Here is an 8481-nt window from a genome sequence, read left to right as displayed (position 1 = left end):
TCATGACCGGTATAAGAAGCTAAGTTGAAGGGAGGCTGTAGGAGTTCGGTGCGACTCGACCACAGATATTTTCAATGACGTGGAAAATATTGTCTGAGGAAACAAGTTTGACTAGTTTTTGTTGAATCAAGCGGTAGCCATGATTAGAAAACAAATTTTCCGCTTTCGTTACCAGTGCCTTCGTAAGGGCAGGGTTCCGAACGCAAGTGCGTGCACTTTTTTTCAGGCATAAACTATGTGTTGAACACATTTATGGTCTTTTGTCAGTCGATCTCTGGTAATGTTTCCGCCGAAATGCTGTAGAACTGTGTATAATTCTACCTGATGGACATTACCTTACTTACGACATGCATTCTGCGTTCTGTGTCTTTCCCTTTTAAGAACGTTTTTTATTTCACCTCTGAGTATATTTTCTGGCTCAATAATGTGCTCAACGTAATTGCTTTTCTCCTACATAATCTTATTAAATACCTGGTGTTTCTGGCATACTTGCTGCTCTATAAATATTCCGCATTCAACTTAATGCTTGTAACAATACCCGGTCCTGCGGAATACAAAAGCTTTGTCATCTGTACTGTGTATTAAAAAGATTACGTGCCATCGTTGGCGTCTCCTCACATCTATTTAAAACGGCCTGCCCGGTTTTTTCTTGAGTTTTGTTTTTAGTTTTGTCACTTTATAAACGCTTTTGCGGATATTATTTACTTTCAAATCGTCTCTTGTAAGTAATACATCATTCATCGTCGAGCTTCCCCACACCACTGGATGTTTGGCTTACACGTCATAAATCCTCAATTAGTAATGTAACGTCTCAAAAAGACCTGAATGTCTGTGCAACGGGAGGTTTAGCGCAAAGACGACGAAGAGAGTTGTATTTTTTTGCGCTAAGCCTCCGATTAGGCAAGTACCGACTAGCCAAACAACACGTTTTGTCAGAATGTCTATACCCTAGAAGCATCTCTGCAGTATGAACCAAGTGCGCATAATTTTTGTTGAAAAGTTTGCAATTTTAAAATACATTCTAGGTGCCCTGTTTTTTAACCTCATTAAGATGTCTGTTGTGCAGGAAATTTACATGTTGCTGGTACTTTATTTGGGAACGCAATTTAGACATATCTTACCGAAGTACTTCGGACGTCACCGGTTTTTTATTTTTTAACTTTGTACCGACGTACCCTCCGTATACTTGGCTAAGGAATTTCTGGTGTACTTCAATTACGAACTCCCTATAATCGTACCTTCAAAAGGTCACACAGATGTTGGCCATAAATTGTGGAAGTTTTCTTATCAAGAAGTGCCACTTTTTCCGGAAATGGAAATGTGCATGCCGTAACAAATTATTTAGACCTCATTATATATGCAAAAAAACCTTTGAGGCTCACTGCCGCCTTTTAAATGATGCAACTCTAATTGGTCATTCCCTGAGAAGACTTCGAAAGATCCGCTGGCCTTAAACATCATCTGGGATGGAATGAATGCGTTTGTTTAAAGTCAACGTTACAGCTCCAGATGCTTTAAAAAAGTGCATTCTTACACCTTATCTTTGTTGCTTCACTCTTAGGACCGTTATACCCGGTTTAAAAATTTATACTCACCATTCAGCTGATCCCCAAAGATAAGAACGTGCTGCAATATCCTGCATGAACAAGATATAGATAAGTGAGCTGTTTAGAATTTTCAAATTTGGCAGTCGTTAACTTTCTGCAAGGTTTAATGAACCTTCGTACGTTGAAACAGTGGCTGCAACATTTTCTTCAATCTTCAACTTTGATTCAGTACTCAGCCTTACTATTCCGCAAAGCATTAGAAGCACAAGGATATACAGCACGAATTAGCGAGGCGTATTGTACTTGAAATTGTACCACAAGCATGTAAAGTTGCTTAACTTCGGATAAATGTGGAGTTTGCTTGTATCATTATACCATTTTGCGCCATAAACTGAAGTGAATTTGTATTCAAGAGGAGACAAGAATAATTTTTATTGCGAGGGGTTTCTTCAAATTGTACCACAAGCATTTTAAAGTTGTTTAAGTTTGCAAAAAGTTTCAGTTTGATTATTTGATACCATTTTGTGCTATAAGCTGAAACGAAATCTTATTCAAGGCGAGACAAGAATCATTTTTAGTGCGAGAGGTATCTGCGCAGTAGGTGACCGCAAGACTGCAGTGTCTCCGTGAATTTGTATAAGATGTCCCAGAAGTTCCAGATAAAACGCTTTTCATTCTTCTGCGCCTTTTTTTTTCAGTACAAAATCTACACTCTTTAACTTCATGTACAAAACGTTTACATTTCTTCTGAAGCAGAGCCAACAATGATTCAAACACGCTTCGCTAAAAAATTGGTGCTGCAATCGCGAACGTTTGCGAACTTTTGCAGAGGGAATTCAATTACCCGATAGCGCTTTCTGAAGATGTATATTTATGGGCGGTGTACTTTACACTATTTTAGAAATACATAATTTATAGAGATATCAAGCACTCTTCCTGCGCTGAATCGGATTCGAGTGTTAAAAGTTCGGGCACAATTTGGTTGTGTTAGGAGAGTTGGCTTTCAGGGTAAAGCTTTAGTAAATACATTGCTATTTAGTTTGCTTTAAGAAATGAAAATTACTAATGGTTACTGCGCTTTATGGATATCTGCACCTCGTTGGCAAATATGTTCTTTTATTTGCATTTACAACTGGCATTGTCTGCTTCATCACACTTGATATCTGCAACGCATTACACGAGCCGTTTCCGTTGGTAGTAAAAGACACACAATATATTACACATACTGACTCTATATTTTGTACCGTGGAAAGGTCGATTGGTTACATATTTTGAGGAATAAAATAACACTACAATAAATCTATACATTGCGAACCAATTCAACCAACTACTGAGACAAGTATACATCACAGTAGCAACCCATTAGTGCAGAGTTGCAGTCAACTAGAAGGACTGGTGCTTAAATGTTCATCTGAAGAACATACTCGAACTTTAATGTCGATGCATGTTCTTGAAACTGTGAACATATAAAAACTGCGTTCGCCGTGTTATTGTGTTGTGAGCCAACCACCAATTTGTCTTCAATAGGGCAGTGAGTCGATGGTCGGAACATTTGTACCTGGTGGTCATAGCCTTTATCGCGTTACAATTGCGCCGCTAAACGCAATAAGAAAAAGAAAAATTGGAACGACAAAGAAAATGTGACTGCAAGCGAGTTTTGCGCGGTATGCCGAAGCACTGATGCGCGGCGCTAATGTCCATGAACATGGTTATTGCAAGTGTGACAGTGTTTTCTATTTTAACAACCCTTCGTTTCTCCATTTTCGGTATTTCTGTATGAATCAACCCTATAATAAAAAAGATAGCTTTTACGCTGACCCTCACTTACAGCTTTTATTGAGGTCAATTGGAAAGCCCTTCGTTCTGCAGAGGATATAACGAGCTGTTGCTCATGATGACGACAATGATGACCTTGTGACATAACCAGCTTCACGGAAGGTTAATTGCGCATTTGTATTTTAAGCACGTTGGTCTTCCTAATAATGCAAACGTTTTTTGCACCACTTTTGCTTCAATTTAGGCCTAGCACTGATGTACATACACACTACCGCGCTCAAAAGGAGAATCGCGGTAAGCTTTTTGCTGTGGAAGACCTATGAGGATACCATTTATTATAAATTCAACACACCCTGCAAAACAAACTAAGCCTGCTTCATTTTAATGATTGAAGCATTTATACAATGCAGTACAATACAATGATTGAAGCACCTATACAATGCAGACTTCGTGCACCTGTGTTAGTTCACGGGTATCCTGTATACACCCCCATTCTGCAGTCCGCAACGCATATTTGTTGCCTAAATGCCAGCCAGTACTCGAGAAAAAGACACGGCATAATGTCCTCTGACCTGTATCTTTAAAACGTACAACATTACTGAGACATGATGAAGTTATTTTGTGTGCCTCATTTATCTCCTGCTGCAAGCCATTCAAACTTCATTCACCAGCCCAGCAGTTTTTTGCAGGAATTGTCTGTTAGCATGTTTTGTATGTCGTATTGCCTCTGCTCTTCAAGCAAATTGCCGTTCGAAAAGCATTTAGGCGGTTTGGGTTGGCATACCAGTAGACATAGTAGTAGCCAAAATGTGTTGGATACGCTCTGCAACATTGCTTCACTGCTGTCAAGTTTTAACCATCGCACAGGCGTTCTTTGAGTGAAAACGTTAAGGTGAAGTAGAGGACTTAAGAAAGACATGCGTAATTTAACAAAACTGTGTTCTTTAGCATGACTACACTATATTCTCTTTATTAAAACTGACGGGCCAGCTCAAATAATGTGTATATCAAAGGAGCTTGAAACACAGAGGTTTTCACTCCTGTGAATAATACTTTTTTTGGTGCGAGGTATACTCTTGTGAATGCGGATTATTCACTGTACGTATATAGGTCTTGTTGATATGCCTCGTAAGTATAACTTCGTTTTCGTGTTTATGTCGGAAATAACAATGAAAAATTCAGAAATAAATAGAGGAGTAATGTGTATCGCTGCGTCCGTCTTCAAATATCAATTCATTTACCGTGACTGGCGTGTTACAGATTATTTTTGGCACATAAATTATGTAAACAATGACGTACGTGTGTGTGGAATTGGTGTGTTGTGTCTGAGAAAACGTCGCACAGGGCTTGCAATGGGGTTCTAATATTTATTGGCTACATGGGGGGGGGTCACTTTTTTTCTGTCATCAGAATCTTCGCTGCTGGGAACAAAGAAGCAAAAGTCAAAAGTAAAGTTCATTGTACCAATATTACAAGTTTGTGCCCTGGCATATGAGGAGAAATCATACGCTAGGCCATGCTGTATAGCCGCCGCTTTTCTTTGTCCGAGATTGCAGGGTGAGAGTTCGGCGGCTGCTGTGAGCATGCTTACTATTGCGGTGTTATCAAATTACTGGTGTATACAGTGTATTTAAAAATATTAGCAATTCGATCAGAAAGAATTTTATGCGCTTTCATCACACCATCGGCCACAGTTACGAAAATAAAAAGTTTGAAGTTGGTGCAGTTTAATTACCCTAAACACTGTACCTTTCAACACCAATTAAACTTTCCCAGCAAAGATTCTTGATGTTTATAGGATACACGCAACGATCCAGTACATACTACACCCCACTGTTCCTCATACTGGGTTTAACAAGTCGGGCGCTACTTGCCCTATCGCAAGAGCTAAATATAAGAACAGGGCTGGTCGAAATCTGACAGCACGAGATTGGATGAAGTGGTACCTATTCCACCAGAAAGCGCTTTACGAAATAAATTATTAGGCACAGTTTGCAATCTGTGCGCTAGCGCTAGCTGTCCTCTATCAGAGTGTCTATCAAACTTCACACTGCTTGTTTAAGTGAAGCAAGCCGATGCAAGGGCGCTCCGAAATTTGGAATACGGTGCGCGGAAGCAACATCTGTAAAATGAGGATATTAAAATTCGGCCGCAACGACAGACAGAATGCGTGATTTCCGCCTGCGCAGTCAATTTTACTCTACGCCACTAAAGTCTGCATACATGGCAGACTTTAGTGAGCCGCGCTTGAAACTAATGTAACCTCGCAAAGGCACGTGTTACAAGGAAACTTCTCTCAGCCAACTTTGTGTCGCCTGAACAATAAGAAGCAACACAAAAACTCGAAGACTTTAAAGAAAAAGGAAGACGTAGATTATCAGTAGTTTCAATGAAAGAAAACCCAGCAGAACACGTTTAAAACACAAATTTTGAACCAAGTTTTAGAATGTCCCGCAGCACTGTTACCGCCACAGGCTATCCCGAGAAAAAAAAAACGAAGCTACCAAGCTAGCAAGCTAACGATCACTCCAAAAATAGGCCGGGAATAATTAGGCAACCACCACGAAAGAATACCCGACACACGTCTGGAGAAATGCGGCACGGCCTGCCCCAAATTCGAGAATATACAGAAAATATTTACCTTTTGGCGCACAGTGAAAAAAGCCAAAACCCGGAAACAGCACGCTGAAAAAAAAACGATCCGGCCTATCTGGTGTTGATCATAAGCCAGCTATCTCAAAGCAAGTATTGCGGCATATTTCCCATACCGAAAAAAAAATAATACACCATTATCAGCACAGCTTACATGGCCATGCTCACCCTCTCAGATTTTACGACACCGAAAATGGTATGAAATCAGGTTTCAAAAAGGTTTGAGAAAGTTTGAGTAACCACGCTTCTTATAGAAAGGGAGTGCATTAAAACGTGTTTATGGACCAATGACCATCCGACATCAGGAGCATTTATTCGAGCTACTGTAAATAAAAAGTCTCAACCTACCATTAAACACAGAAATAATTCTAGACAAAGCCGGACAAATACCAAATTTTTAAAATACAAGTTATATAACCCGGAAAAAAGGGTGTACACCCACTCCAGGATATACAATATATGAAGAACCAATTGTAGAAGTGGCCTACTGCTCCAGTATGTGTTGCATTGCGACTTTCATAAACAGAGGATCACAAGAAAAAAACCTGGAGGCATGCTGTGGCATTCCTCCAGCGCGACTATCGAATGCAAGCTTAGACATCAATGCAATCTCTCAGAAGGCCATTATACTGTTGGCCGTAGGTGAAATATACTAACGCTTCAGAATGCAGATCTTTTCCACATAAAAGGAAGTTGACCACATCGCACGTATGTGTTTCAACTAAAGCAACAGGGGCAACCGCAAGCTCTTGTGCGACGATTTTGTCTCCTACTGTCGCAGTTTTGTACGATTCCGCCAACAAACGTGATAGGTTGTGTTCTCTTTGTTTGCATAAGTGTAGTGTTCTATTTTGCACATCACAAAACGAAAATTGCAGGGGCAGCGATTAAAAATTCTTTACCTTCTTTACTAGTGCAACTATCTGAATAGGCACACCACACGCGAGCTTCATCCATAAGCGCGAATGTGTGATGGTGTCAGTCCTACTCTTGTGTACGAACATCTTATTCAATGACCCCCTACCCTGCCCCAGGACGGGGTAAATATTTAAAAAAAATTTTTTCTGAGCTTTTAATAAGTGAGGAGGCCCATCGTACTGGACAATAGGCTTCTAAAGGAGAAATTTAAGTGCATCACTAATGCAAGCAGTTTGAAGATGAGTGAGGGCATACCATTTGAAGTTTTCTGTGTAGCTACTACCATTCAATAATTCTAGATGTTTATTCAGGATGAGGTACTGGCCGTTTACAGCGAGAAGTTTGGCTGAACTTCAAGAGGTGACACTGGCGCCGCACTTGCCATGAGTGGCGTTAGCACGGGATGGTATAAGCCGCAGGCTGTGATTTTACTCAGCGAAGTGCACCTTTTAAAAATTGCGAACTCATAGCGAAAATATGTGACGTAGTCGGTGGTGCCAACTTCGATCGCGAACTCAAGGTATGGGACGAATCGCAATGCGAGTCTCACAGGCTAAAACTGCATAACGACTATTCATGTGCGCCCTTTTTCAATGCACCGCTTTTCGGTCGTGCGAGTGACACGGAAACCTAGCTGCGCTAAGTCGCCATTCTCCGAACAAATACTTTTGTTCCAAGAACATTAGCACGAGTGAAATTTTCAAACCTAAGCGGGAGGCAAGCATAGCGTTGTGCACATCAATCTGCCTTGTTTCGGTTGTAGTAAACCGTGTCTCCATCTGTGGGTGCGCGGGGCGTGCGTGTATTTGCGACGAAGTGGGTGAACCTGGCTGTTTCAGCCTATCAGAGCTCCCGGATTACTTACTAGTTTTTTGAGGCACATATATGACTTATCTTAGAATAGACTATATAACATCACGTAATTAAAGTGCACCAATGGCCTTTTATCACATAACTGGCGTCCCCTGTACCACCGCTCAGTGCTGCCCCTAATACAAACTTCATAGTTAAACTAGATGAGCTCGGTGACTGTGAAGCATCGCAGATTACTAATTCGTTTTCCTCTGCATAGAGTTGAACGCCCTCTTCACCGCATCTATGCTTCCTGCACTCGTGCTACCCCAATCTGCAGTCTCACCGATCCGAGTGATTCACAGTTGGGGGATTGGCGCACGCAACTGGTCATGCTTCTTCGTTCACAATTCGGCGTGTACGGAAGCGCCACATCGCCTCCTTCTCTGCCCTGACGGATACATAGATTCATCATAAAAAACGTATCGCCACTGACATCACCCACCACATCACCTATAAAACAGCAGCAAACTCCGCCTGCGCTCTGTGGGCTCGATGAGAGGGATCATCATCATCACCCTGCTCCGGTGGACGTGTCTTCATCAAGCTCCTGCTTCTTCAATAAATTTCGGCGGTTATTATGCCAACGGAACACTGAAAACCTAACAAACGCAAGGAGAAGCTGGTCCGATCACCACCACTTCAAACGTTTCGTCGGTGAATGAATTTTACGGCCATTTTTGTGAAAACCCCGCCGGCGCTGGGCTAAGCCTAACTGGCTATGCCAAGCTGCGCT

The sequence above is a fragment of the Haemaphysalis longicornis genome, unplaced genomic scaffold (genome assembly GCF_048455015.1).
Source record: "Haemaphysalis longicornis isolate Haplotype H1 unplaced genomic scaffold, Haemaphysalis longicornis Haplotype H1 scaffold_6, whole genome shotgun sequence".
Classification (NCBI taxonomy): Eukaryota; Metazoa; Arthropoda; class Arachnida; order Ixodida; family Ixodidae; genus Haemaphysalis; species Haemaphysalis longicornis.
Note: the sequence above shows the minus strand (reverse complement) of the source record.